The following is a 12939-nucleotide window of genomic DNA, read 5'->3' as shown; positions in this document are numbered from 1 at the left end:
TGAATAGCATTTCACTTTTTGCCTGAGGCCTGCCTGAACCTTGATCCTCTCATTTCTACTTCCTACACTGCACCCAGCTTTTTATTGGTTGAGATGGGAATCCTGATTTTTTTTTTTTTTTTGCCAAGGAGGGCCCCTGATTACAGTGTTCTTGACCTTCACCTCCTGAGTAGCTAATCAACATGAGCCATCACACATTGTTGTGACATATAACTATTGCAGTTCTAGCCTCCTTCCATGCCATACACATTCAGACCTGGAAACAAGCTCTGAAATCACTAAGTAAGTAGGAATAAGGGAAGTTTTCATAACCTTGTGCACTAAAGAAGGACCAATTTGTCTGTATAATCAAACCAAACAAAAGGCTAAATGAAATGCTCCAAATCAGCAGGTTTAGGAAACCCAAACAGCCATTCTTAATATTGTACATAACTACAGAGAATTGTTCTCCCTCCTTGTGCTACCTACATAGCTAAGTTCCTCCAGTGAAAGAGTATTTTCCAATCATCAAAGCCTAACCTTTAAGGATCATGACAGCTATCTTCTTGTGTTTCTCAAAGGTCTTCCATTGAGAAGGTTGAGTATGACAAAGAGAAAGGGAAATCATGCTTCCTGTTTTATAGACATTTAAAAAAGGTGAGAGTTTAATCGCATGCTCTTTTCCTTCTAGTAGCATTTTAAAATTTAAAGTAAATCTTTTAATCAGCTTTTGTATTATAAGTAATCCTATAAAGCACAGCAAAAATCAACATTTAGAGTATTAAGTTTTATGGAAAACAATTCTCTCCTTTTTATAAATTATCTCATATTTCCAAATGTTTCCCAATCAACTTAATTTAAATACAGAGGCTACTTGACTTAGGACAAGGTTACATCCTAATAATCAGCTGAAAATATCATAAACCTAAAATGTATTTAACATAACTAACCTACCAATCACTATAGATCAGTCTACCCTACCTTAGCTGTGCTCATAACACATAACATTAACCTACAGTTTGGCATCCCAAGAGATTATCATACGATGTATTGTTAGTCCGGAAAAAGGTCAAAATTCAAAACTTGAAGTAGAGTTTTTATTCAATTCATATTGTCTTTGGACCATCACAGGATCAAAAATTTTTAATTTGAATCATCGTAAGTTTGGGCCATCTGTTCTGAATTTAATAAGTAGAAAAGTTCTGTTTGGCCACAGAATGAAAGAATAGGAGATGCTAAGAGTTTCATCAAATTCCATTTTCAATAAATAATGGCTGTCTATAGGTGTGATACAAAGCTGGGTATTGAGGAGATGACAGTATAGAAGTCTCCCTGGCAGTCAGGAGGAGCAAGCAGGGCCTCACAAGTGTAGGCCAGGCAGGTAAATGTAGTGATAAACACAAGGTTCTTCAGGAGGTACAGAAAGTCACTTAACCCAGTCTTCAGAGTCCAGAATGACCCTAGAAGATAGGCTGTTAGTGTAAAATAGTGTTAAATCAAAGGAGAGATTGGAGATGAGATTCTAGAGAGAAGAAATAGCAAGCTTGGAGATTGAGATGAAAGAAAACATGGCGCTCAATGGGTGGCGCAAGGAGGCATGGGAAGACAAAACAAGAATCTTTTGTACTGCCCAAGTTTCAAATTCAGCATGCCAGGCACATGTTGTATAGGAAATGGCCTTGTTTGCCTGCTATTTCTTCACACTGATTGATGAAACAATTATTTGTCAACATTAATCTTCTAGAATTAATTTTGTATGTCTTAGGGAATAGGAATTTGTGCAGAAGCTGTTAGCTTGTATCTAGTGTTTTGTCACTGTGAAGTCCTCTTTTAAACGTAATTGATTATTTGAGAAAAAGTAGGATTCTGTTCTTGCCACTTATAGAGAGTCCAATAATAGAAGCATGGAATTTCTATGCTGGAAAGGTCCTCCCAGAATTCACAGGTCTTGGTTCATGGAGAAAGCTGTGAATGTACACAAAGCCTTAGACTACTCAGCTTATAATGTGTTACAACTCAATCCATAACTCACAGTAATAAATACCCATCGACACCCGAAGTTCAGTCTTGTATTTTCCTACAAAGGCATGGTAGCCATCTTCTAGTCTTTTATCCAAAATCCACTGTGACATTATCTTTTATTTCCACTTTTGTCCTTCTCCAAGTACTCTTTCAGTCACATAATGAAAGGTCAGGTGGCACACCATTGCCTTCTGATGGGATTTAATATGCATTATTGAAAATGATTATGTGTGCACGTTTTTGGAGAGAAGTTTCCTGACAGTGCTCATTTACATGGCTAATGACCACGGACAGCACCTGTTAGCCCACTCCAGGGGGTAGGGAGAGGACCAAAGACCCAAAGGACAGAACACCCACATTATGCTACTCCTGATTGAAATGTGTAGTGGAATGCTTTAGGTAAATCTAAGAGAGTTGATACTGTCTATTCTCAAGGTCCTTTCACTCCAGGTTTCAGATGGTCCTAGAACTCAGTGACCTTAAAAAATGAGCTGGAGGTCAAAAAGGACACTTTGCCATAATGCTTCTTCATGGTGTGAATGGGTTAATGAACTTTCAATTAGTAGCAAATGCAAAATACTTTTTTTGTGTCTCTGTAATTCTGGACAAAAACTTACTGAGACAATACTGTTTCCTTTCCCTCTGATTATCAAACACGCTTATCAAAGTTTATTTTATTTTTCCCCCTTATGTATTTATTACAATGGACCTAAACAAATCATGAACCTGAAAAGTTTCTAATTCATCCCTGCATTGGTGACCTTTGTTTTTAATCTTCAGTGATTTCTGCAACAGGTTAGGAAGTGCATGATCTGGTATTTTACAAAATGCCAATTATCTGGGAATTGAGAACATCATTTCTCAGCTTTTTTGGTGCTCTTTGTAGACATAGAGTTCTCCTCTGGTCTCAGGCTCTGGAGTCTTGAGTTCTCTTGGGCTTCTTTTCTAGTTTTGTGTCTCACACTAAAAGACATTGTGCAAATTAATCTAAACTCTTTAAGATTTCTTAACCGTGGCATTGGCTGCTGAACATCTACGATACCCATGAGAACTTAGTGAGAGAAAGCGGGCAGAGCCTCTGGAAAGGTTCCCAGCCAATGCTGAGAGCTCTGACAATGTTATCAAAGTATATTGTTACTGATGATGAATTGATTTCCCCCTAACTTTCCACATCGTGTTTGAGATGCTTTGCTTTCACAGCTGCACTGACCCTGAGATCCAACTCCAGCTCTAAGTGCTGAGGCATGTATTTCTTTAACACTTACTAAGCTGTCAGTTCGGGGTCATGTGGCAGCATTTGTAGTGAATGCTGTGCAGCAGTTTATAGCTGTACCACTCACACCATGCCCAAAGCACTGAAGTTTTGCTAGTTATTTTGGAGATAGAGTCTAGTGAACTTTTCTGCCTGGTCTAACCTAAAGCCTCAATCCTCCAGATAGAGGTCTTCCTGCGTAGCTAGAATTATGAGTACAAGTGACCAGCACCCAAGAATAGTTCACTTTTACAGAATAAGTGGGTTTTTTCTTTAGAAGGAATGATGCATTTTCATTAATAATACGAGTATTTACTATACCATTATTGCAAGATTTCTATGATGTGAAAATACTTAAAATAAATTTAGCTCATTAAATAAGAGCAATGACTGACAAACAAGATTACATAAAATTAAAAAGCTGCACAGCAACAGAAGTAATCACTAGGCTGAAGAGACAGTCTACCTTGTGAGAAAATCTTTGCCACATATGCATCTAACAAGGGGTTAATAGCCAAATCTACAGGAGCTCAACAAAACTAAATTCCCAAAGAAGCAACAACCCAACTACTAAATGGTGAGTGAAGTGAATAGTCACTTATGGAGGAGGATGAGGGAGGAAAGACTGTCTGTAAGATCGGTAAGTACCTATCTTTCATGAATTCTCTTCATTTGGGCAATTAATGTAGATATCATGAAAAAAGTTAAAGCTCCAAAAAATTAGGGAAGAGTGTAATAAACCTGTATGTACACATCACTCAAACACAACAGCTGACAGTATATATCTGGTCTTAAATTTTCCCCTGCCTTTTTGTCCAGATCCACTGCTGTGCATCCTCTCATCTCCTTGCTAAGTGCTTTGAATTTTATCACTAGAGGTTAGGGACCCTTGGATATTAATAAAACCCAAATAATGTCGTCACACTTGCCAATGATCCAGTCTGTTCTCATTTCTCTAATCATTTTGTGGACATTGTTTTACAGTTTGAGTCCCACTTTTGAGTAAATATATGAAAAAGTAATTTTATTGAGAATTTGTGTTATGTGATATGCTATAGGACTTGCTTGAAATTGCCCCCAGGAAGCAAAAAATATGCCACCTAAAATATTGAAATAAATACCTCTTATAATTGAACTTTTACAGGAAATGGATGAATGCATCTAGACATCCATGATATTATGAAAAGAGAACATTCTTCTAGGGCTTAGAATTATAGTGGCCAGCATCAGCCATCCCAGAGTATATTTCTACTGGGTAGAAGAACCGATTTTCTCTTCTATTATCTGGACTCTAGCCTAATGCAGGATAATTTATATTTCCAATTTTACACTTAGGAAAACCTAGTGCAAGACTTTCCTTTGATTTGCAATTTGAGCTAAATCTAAACCACATTCTGTCTGGGGAAAAAATATCGATATCTATGGAAGCTTTCATGACCTTCATCTCTAAAAGTGATGTGCACCCTAGAAATAAATTAAATAGAAATTCTTTCTTTGGGGGAGATCATTTTATGAGATGTTTTATCTTTGAAAACCAGGACACTGGAGGACAAAACAAATCCTGACTGGGGCCAGTGGGGTCAGGAAAAGGACAAACCTTTCCACTCTGCTGTGACAATTTACAATAGCTGCATGTCTATCATCTTTTCAAAGCTAGACCACGTTGTTGCTGGCCAAGGAAGCCTGCTTTGGAAGAACTTCAGGTACTCCTTTTGCAATGTTTAGAACCTCGAACAAGTAATTGTTTGTTCAGATCTCTTAGAACACTCTTCCAGATAGTAGCCTCTCTGTGTGTGTGCATGTGCACATGCTCACGTGTATACACACACACACACACACACTCACACACACACACACACACACGGGCTTGAACCCAGTGCCTGGACACTGTCACTTCACTTTTTCATTCAAGGCTAGCACTCTACCACTTTTGAGCTACACCTCCACTTCTGGATTTTTGTTGGATAATTGGAGCTAAGAGGCTCTCAGATTTGTCTGCCAAGGCTTGCTTTGAACTGTGATCCTCAGAGTAGTTAAGATTGAGTACTAGGATCACAGTTATAAGCTACTGGAGCCTGATTATCCATAGGGTAGCATTTTTCACATGAATCTAAATTGATTGCTATTACTATTTAAATATCATATTCTTAGTCTTTTTGTCTTCAGTAAGAATGGGTATAGGTAAAATTCTGTCTAGAGCCTTAGAATTTCTGAAGCTGGGAACCAGTAGCTCACTATGAAAAAGATGAATGTGAAGCTGTGGCTCAAGTGGTAAGAGTGCTAGAGCATGAGGTTCTGAGTTCAAGTTCACACAGACAGACACACACACACAGACACACATACACGTTGTGCTTCTCTGAGTTGCATTTTTTTTTTTTTACCAATGGTTCTTTAGTCATGTTTCATAGTCCCATAGTTTTGTGAACAGTGAGTAAAATAATTGTCCAGGGAATCTCACCTCTCACGGGGGAGAAAAGAAGACAATGAGTCTGCAAAGTCTTTTCATCTCTAGACCTTGCCTTGGGGAAAGAAAAGAGTGAACATTTTCCTATCCTCTGCTTACTCTGCAGTTCATTCCCATTTGTATTATCAGGGAGAAACCTCTAATTCTGATTGGTTGCCATACTGATGTCACAAGTGAGTGTGGAAAAATCAGAAAGTCACTTCCACGCATAGACAGGTAGCTCACATGATGGAATTCTTTTGGGGGGAAGTAGGGAGTAGTAATGGGGCTTGAGCTCAGGACCCAATGCTCTTCCTTAACTGTTTCACTTAATGCTGTCACTCTACCAGTAGAGCCACACCTTTACTTCTAGCCTTTTGATGACCAATTGGGTATGAGAATTTCATGGACTTTTGCCTAAACTGGCTTCCAACTACAGTCCGTAGATCTCAGCCTCCTGAGTAGCTAGGATTACAGGCATGAACCACCAGTGCCCAGCTACTGTTGCTTCTTGACTAAGGAGAAATGTCTGTGTAATCTAAGGCCACCTCCCTACTTATATCTTCCTCCATCTCTCCCTCTCTTCTTCCAGTTTTTTATACTATTTTCTTCTTGGACAGTCTGCATTACTTCTAGGAAACAAATTTGGTTATTCAGTAAAGATTTAGCACTATTAAACACAATTCTGCCAAGCACTTTCTTGGCAAGGAAAATAATGTCTTAGCCAGCAATTCACTGCCTGAAACATGCTGATAGTTAGTTACTAACCATGCACACTTTTGCATATAAAATGTCAATGCCAAAGGACCTGCTGTTTGGGTCCAGGTTCTTTGCTCTCTCTGCTGCTGTGGCTGCCACCGCAATTTCCTTCCCCTGACCTAACGCCCAGGCTGGCCACAGACAAGTACAAGGCAAATCCTCAAGCTGTGGGCACAGAGCCTACAGAGGCAATTTAGGCTTCTGTCAGTAAAAGCACTTAAAAGCCAAAGAGATGATTTTATTTTGACCTTCTCTCTATGGTTCAAATAAGGTGAAATTAATTTCAATAGTCATTCATCAAAGGCTTTTTGACTATCATTATAAAATCATTGCTTTTCAAAGGATGTAAACGCTTGTTACCAGGACATGATTGGACTTTCAAAAACTCAATTAAAAATATCTTTTAACATCCCAAGATCATAGTCTTCCTAGACCTTCTTAAAGTTCGCTTCCCGAATTGCTTTTAAACCATTCACTTTGAGGCCAAAATGCAAAGAGAAATATAACATACATCATGTCTTTTCACCTGTTTAAAAGTTATATATACTTTTTTACAGTACTGGGTTTTGAACTAAAAGCCTCATTTACACTTGCTCAGCAAACAATCTGCATCCTGAGCTGCAACCCTATTTCTTCTTGGTAATTTTTCTGGTAGAGTGTTGAGCATTTCGCTTATGAATAGCCTCAGATGGCAAGTCGATGTCTCCTGCATAGCTTGGATTACAGGCTTGCACCACTACAAACACCTGGCTTGTTGATTGAGATGCAGTGCTGCTAACTTTTCGCCTGGACTGGTTAAAACCTCAGTCCTCCCAGTCTACATCCAGAGAAGCCAAGATTGCATGCACTTACCACCATGTCCAGCCTTTTAAAATTGCTTTTTAAAGTATACGCTTATCCACTGTCCAGTCATTCTGACATGTTTTTTTTTTCTTGTTGATTTCTGTGTTCAGAAAGAATTTAAATATTTGGGGGAATGTCTTAGCACCTATGACATCAAGGAATAGAAATTGTTCCTGCAATAACTTGACTCATGAGCTAAGTTGGTTAAGAAGGAAGCTGATGTAGCCTTCCTACCTTCTTCTGATTACAGGACTAAGCCAAATGCAAGTTTTCACTGGAGAAAAACACATTTCTCTCAAGGCTTTTGCTTACAAAAGCAGAAAGGGCTGTTTGTTAATGTTTTCATTTCACTGACAAAATTGCAGCGATCTATTTTCGGAAGGATGTGATATTTGGTAACCACTGTGAGTCATTTCATGTGGGACACAGGCTTTGGGTTTCATTCTGTTAGATTGAGGAAGAAAATTCTGGATTCCTTGCAATAAATACAGAATGCACGATGTGTTCAATGTAGAATCAACCTGACTTCTGTAGGGGTGATTAAACAAATGTGAATGCATAATTAATGACTTTAACGTGGGAGCCGGAGATCCTCAAATGATCTGAAAGCAGCTATGTGCCGCTTACATATCCATCTGGATTCTGTGAGCGCAATGGTTAAAGTCACCTGAATGTCACTGGAATTGATCACTTGTATGATGATGTTGGGTGAATCGCCTACCCTCTGGTGATCTATTGCCACTGACCTGACTCAGCACCCTGAGTCCTCCCCATGCCTCTCTCAGAGCACTGCAGCTCCCACAGCTTTCTTGCTCAGGAGTCCCTTGGCCCTGGTGCTCCCAGGTCAGGGGGGCAGCTTCTGTTTCACCCTGGCCTACCTAGTCTGGCTCATTTCTAACACTTACTACTTGTAGTGGTCTTTAAGGACCCCTTGGGGGTTACAGAGAGAGAACTCTTAGTGAAGAACTACTCTTTGAGGTCTTCTTAGCCACACTTCATTTTCTCCTGGTCTCCTTCCCTTGCTTCTCCGTCCCCCAAACTCATAGTCTCTTGGTAGTCTCAGCTTTTACCCCTGGGGCTTATCTGGGTAGTTTCCAAAGGAATCTGGAATACCTGTGCAGAGATCTCCAGGGTGTGTAGCAGTGGGCTGGGGATGATCAATCACTTGCCTGGGAGCCTGGATAACTGGTTCTGAGCGTTCTGCCTTCTGTCCTCCAGATAACCTTGTCCACAACATCTTACCCCCCAAAGCTTCACTTTTGCCATTTGTAAAGTAGAGACAAAAGCAAATTTTAATACAACCATACTAACATGGGTGCTGGAATACTGCAGCCCTGTATCTCACCTTGATAAGGGGTCTGAGTAGGCGTGAGGGAGTCTATAGGCATAAGGTGTCAGCGCTGGGCCAGGCAGGCACTCTTAGGAGCAAACTCCTTATTAATATACCTTGAAAGTATCTTCCTTTATTTCAGCTAGACCTTGAGCACACAAGCTGAGAATATTGAGAGGCATTCCTGCTGCCATTTTAACTTTTGAACTTGTGCTTCCCAACTTGGAGTTAAGCATGACCAAAAATGTTTTCATCATCTTTCCTTCTTGAACTATGACCTGGAAGTGAGCACGCTCAAGAATGTTGTGAAGTGAGCATGGTCTTGAATATACTGGTACCTGAGCATGCTCAGAAATGTGTCTTCCCCACACAGTGCTCTTCGTGTTTCCTTTATATGCGTAGACATCACTTTGGAAAGAACTCTAAGGCTCTCTATATTTGCTGCAGGTAATATTTCTTCTTCTATTCTTTTATTTCTTGACTATGCTGGATTTCATTTGGCACTGGCCAAAATGCAGATCCATTTCATTAGGTCACAGAAAGATTGAGACCGAAGACCCCTGTTTCTGTATAACTGTGTGCATGTCTTTCTTGACTACTCAGATGCCTTATGCCATTGGGCTCTTTGTAGCCATTATCTGTTAACTACTCACAACCAAATAGAGATACTGTTAACACTGTTTCAGAAAGAAAATTGAATTTGTGTGATTAGCAACTTACTCGAAGCTATATTGTTAGTATGTCTGATCCCAAAATATCCCTGACCCCAAACTGGCGTCTGTTTTATATCAAGTTAGGAAACAAGTTGTCATTCATGAAGAAGAGCACCTGTACTTTGTATAACCACAAGATCTCAGGAATCACAGAAAGAAGTCTCAGAGAAGTGCTCCATTAGAAAACCATTAGAATAACTATCACCTACAAGAAACTACATTCCAGGCTTATAAATCTAATTCTTCAGCCATAAGCTAAAGGGTTGCTCATAGAACAATTTCTTCATTCTTTGTTTTGTCTCTTTCCTTAGAACAAGTCTATCTGGAGTGATGAGAGCAGGAAGAGTAGTTGCTACTGTCTTGATCATTGGCCTGAGAAACAGCCTTCTCCATTCTATTAGTCAGATTGTCACACAGGAAGTCATAGTCAAGAGGAAGACATCCACCCCCCAACCCCCCACCCTCCCCACCCCGTGATGGAAGAAATGCCACGAGATTTCTGGCTTCTGTTTGAATTATTAAAGTTGTTCTGTCATCTAGTTAGGCCTCAGGGAACCAGAAAGGACTATTTATAGAATCATATGCTCCTTCTTACCTGGCGTCTGGTGGTTTCCTGGCCATCTTTGAGGTTCCTTGACTCATAGCTGTGTCATTTCAGTCTCTGTATTCAGATTCCCATGATCTTCTCCTAGTGTGCATGTCTAGTTCTGAATATTTTCATCCTGTAAGGACACTGGTCATATTGGATTAGAACCCTAGTGACCTCATCCCATCTCTAAGTAAGGATGTGCTCTGAGGTTCTGGGAGTTGGGACTTTAAGATATATAAGATAGTATTTATGTGAATAAAAACCATAAGGTATAACATGGATATGGATCACTGCTTTCATAATTGCTAGGCATTTCATTATCATTCAGTCTGTTCCACTTTTCTATTTTCTTTTTGCCAGTACTGGGATTTGTGTTTCCTTAGGTGATGTTCTGCCACTTAAACCATGCCTCTCGCCTAGATTTATTTTATTTTAGAGATGAAGTCTCAAAAGACATTTTTTCTTAGGCTGGTTTCAAACCACAGTTCTCTGGATCTCAGCCTCCTGTGTTGCTAGGATTACAGGTTTACAGGTACGAGCCTCTAATGTTTCACTGGGTTTGGGGCATCACAGAGAATGCTGCTTCTCTACAGAAAGTGTGGAGAAGGCAAAATGTCCTACTGCTACCAGACTGTATAGCAAGAGAAGAATGAGCTATCCTTAGCATTTTCTTCGAAGGACATAAGCTCACCTAATTTTTTCTTTCCCACATTTTTCTGAGAGAATCTAAGAAGCATGACGCAGAATTTTTATTGGATTTGCTAAGACTCTCTTGTACTTAGGCCAGTGAGCTAATGAATGAAGTACAAATGCTCTGGTAAAGGAGACCTGATAGCTTCCTTTTCCCCCTTTAAATGAAAGCCTGAGGAACACCCCTTTGGAATGTCAGGTTGAAAACATTGAAAAGAGTTTGTGTTTCAAGCAGAGAGGAAAGACAGTTTCTCAGACTAAGAACTAAGAACATATTAAGCCACCCAAGAAATGCCTTTATAGGATATAAGCAAGATTAATTTTACAATGAGTTCTTTTCCGTTGTATATTTGTCTGAAAACAGATTTGTTTGCTTTGAAAACTGTTACCACAGGTTGTCTTAAGAATTTCTATATTGTTTTGTCATCTATTTACAACCTACCTCAGCTTCTCATATTTTCCCAACAATAGAAGATGAAAATTCATTAAGCAGGAGGGATAGCACCCATAAACAAGAGCAAATAGTACAATAAGCATCAAGACACCAATCTATACTGTATGGATTTGTTTCTCTGCTTATGTATGGAATGGCTTTATTCCTCAGTGGGTTTGAAGTATTTCATAAAAGCATATAAATGTCAGCAGGATTAAGTCAACAATGAAGGGGAAACATGGGTATAAAGTTAGAAAAGAAGGAGCAGGTTGAACACATTTAAATGCATACCATTGGGTCCTATGGCCTTATTGAAGCCAGACCTCACAGGGTCCCTAGCTTTCCAGTTCCCATGTGGCATTCCTCATTTGGTTCCACCTATCTATAGAAAGGAACACTCATGAACTCTGTGCTAGAGTAGCTTCTCCAAGTTCTTGTCTGCAGAGTGGTTTCTTCCATGGAGCCTGTTAAAGAGGACCCTGTGTAGTAATGGCTCTCAGTCTTCCTCTGCCATAGATACAATAGTGTACATGTGGTCAGCCTCTTGACCTGGATAAAGGTCAGTAACATAATCCAGCATGGCCTATCTTTTTTTTTTTTTTTTTATAAAATGGAGGGATGTTCACAAGGACGTGTATAGATCACAACTTCTTGATGAGTTGACTCCATCTAAGGGAGTAACAAAAGTTCCAGGCTTCTTTTAGTAAGAATATGTGCATATATAAACTGAGAACACGGTGTGTTACCTGGGATTATCTCACTAATTCTGGGGAGCATCTGCAGAGGGAGCTTCTGTGGTTACTTCTCCTCACAGATTAGGAGCCTGAGACCCTGTGAAAATAAGTAGCTTATCTAGGGTCAAAGGGTCGACAAGTGGTGGAATCGGATGCCTGCCTCCGATGGTCTCAGTTTGGGTTTGCTTAAGTCGTTTTAAAGACCTGCCTAGGAACAAATTTATTTATTTTTTGGCCAGTCCTGGGGCTTGGACTCAGGGCCTGAGCACTGTCCCTGGCCTCTTCTTGCTCAAGGCTAGCACTCTGCCACTTGAGCCACAGCGCCACCAGGCCATTTTCTGTATATGTGGTGCTGGGGAATTGAACCCAGGGCCTCATGTATACGAGGCAAGCACTCTTGCCACTAGGCCATATCCCCAGCCCAAATTTTTAAATATAGTATTCCAATCAAAGTCATTCACTAAACTCTGTCTCCTGAAATATGTGCATATGGACATAATCACAAAAATGCACATATTGTCTTTTTAGGATTCACACACTCCCCGAAGCTCTTCCAAGTAGGTGACAAGCTCCAAGTGTGAAGATCCAAAATAGAATCTGCTAGGATGTGATGGTGTAAAGTGGTGTGTTTGGGTATCAAGTTGACAAGGTACAGACTTACAGAGGTTAATCTTATCATATTGATTGGCTTCATATATTCCAGTGAGCTAGCTAAGACAGCACACTTCGGGGGGGGGGGGCATCTATGATGGTGTTTCCATAGGCAGTTAGATGACCAGACCTCTGGTCTAATGAATTGCTAGTCCCTTGATAGGGTAGTAACTTGATCGTATTATGAGAACATGATGAGGGGAGGGAAACGGGAATTGCTTGGGGGAAGGTGAGCACTGGGGCATGTCTGTGGGGCTTTCTCTTGCCTTGGCCCCTTCCTATATATACTGCATTCTTTGATTCCTGGCCAAAATGACATGAAAAGAAATCATTCTATTTCATCATACCCTTCTTGCCATGATAGACTTATACTTCTGAAAACACAGACTGAAATAAATCTTTCCTCCCTCAAACAATAAATTGAATGTCATTCAGGACATTCTTGGACCTAGTTTTCTCACAAGGACTGTGAGATGTGGGAACAGGGAGCCGAGGGCCTTT

Source organism: Perognathus longimembris, chromosome 18 (genome assembly GCF_023159225.1).
Source record: "Perognathus longimembris pacificus isolate PPM17 chromosome 18, ASM2315922v1, whole genome shotgun sequence".
NCBI classification, from domain to species: domain Eukaryota; kingdom Metazoa; phylum Chordata; class Mammalia; order Rodentia; family Heteromyidae; genus Perognathus; species Perognathus longimembris.
This window is presented reverse-complemented; position numbering follows the sequence as displayed.